Genomic DNA, 1,830 nt, shown 5'->3' on the forward strand with positions numbered 1-1,830 from the left:
TGACATGATTTTTTTTTGATGGCTCACTTTACTATAAAACTACAAATAAGTAACATGATGTGGTTTGCAATTTTACGAGGGGAAAAAATTTTATATTCTCTTCAAATGCTAAGCCTTGCGATCTTTGTTCTTGAATTAGTACTCTTTTTCATCAAACCTGAAAGGCAAAGTAAATCTTGGCGGGATTTGAACTCGGAAAGTAAAGAACCAGGACTAAAACTGTTTTGATGCCGTGCCTCGATGCTCAAACGATTCAGCCAGCTCAAGAAATCGCAGGATCAAAGGGTTAAAACTCGGAACGTATCCTTTATAAGAAGTGTCCCTATTCACAACAGGGTTCTCCCCTAGAATTCAACCTTCACAGTGGTATCATTACAAGGTTTCTCACCCTTGGTTTACTGCATATAAGAGAAGTTCGATCCAGCAAAGTCAATCACTTCTTTGGGAGCTGAAAAATAGGGCGGGGTGAACATTATTTTGAGTTTGAAATCCCTAAAATTATTTTTGAAGGGGCCACCGCATATATGTCAAAGCCCCTCGATAATTTTATAGGGGTCCCGTTGTTTTGAAGCGGTTAACCTGACGAGGACCTGTAATTCATTTAATTACAATAAATTGTGTGGCTGTGTGGTTGAGAAGCTTTTTTTTCAACCATGCGGTTAGGGGTTCAGTTCTACTGCGCGGCTTCTTGTGTGTTTTCTACTATCGCCACGGGCCGACTAAAGCCTTCTAAGTGGATTTGGTGGACAGAAACTGAAAGAAGCCTATCGTATACGTGTATGTGTCTGAGTCTTTGTGTCTGTGTTTATCTCCCACCACTGCTTCACGATGGGTGTTTGTTTGTTTACGTTCTCGTAAATTAGCAGTTTCGGTAAAAGACGCTGACAGGATAAATACCTTCCTTAAAAGAAAAGTACCACCTGAGTGGATTTTGTCTTGACTAAGCCCTTCAAGGTGGTGCTCCAGCATGACCGCCGTCCAATGCCTGAAACAAAAGATAAACGATAATTAAAGACTTACCAATCGCTGAGAAGGGAACAGTATTTCGATTTGTGACCGTAATACCACCAGGTAAACTACGAGTATATTAAAGGCTAAAACACAGGTGTGCTTTAAAACAAAACTAGATCTCCTCCTGTCAGGAATTCCAGGTAAACCTACCTCACGGCAGGAAATGCAGATGAGGGCGACAACATGAAACTCCATTATTCACCGAATGCCATATATCAGAGGAGGTTTCAGGTGGTGAAGGTGCATCAAAGTTTACGATGGTGTCACAGCATGGCCGCAGCTCTAGTAAAACGTAAGACGTGTGTGAAATGGATAAAAAAGAATGAATGAAAAACAGAAATGAATTAAATATGGGGGCACCTTGGGAGAATATGGCCTCAGACCTTTGTGCCTCGCTGTATATCGTAACGAAGTGGAATAGTTAATCTAATCTCTGAACTTGCTTGCATCTATCGATCTGAACTGCGAATTAATCATTTTAAATGTTATTGCTTGCATAAATACTGATCAAATCAGCATTGTATTAGAGGAGAGAGATAGAAAAGAGAGAGAGAGAGATAGAAAAGAGATGAAAAGGAAGCGGAGAAGGAGAGGCATTGATGGAAGTGTTTAGAGAAAGGACAAAGAAATATGAGGCGAATCGTTAGTCTTCTAAAATTTGTATTGTTTCCATACACACACACACACACACATATATGCGCATATATAGATACACCCACACATATATACATACACATGTATACATACATATCTCTCTCTCTCTCTCTCTTTCTCTCTCTCTCTCTTTCTCTCTCTCTCTCTCTCTCTCTATCTCTCTCT

Source organism: Octopus bimaculoides, chromosome 23 (assembly GCF_001194135.2).
Source record: "Octopus bimaculoides isolate UCB-OBI-ISO-001 chromosome 23, ASM119413v2, whole genome shotgun sequence".
NCBI classification, from domain to species: Eukaryota; Metazoa; Mollusca; class Cephalopoda; order Octopoda; family Octopodidae; genus Octopus; species Octopus bimaculoides.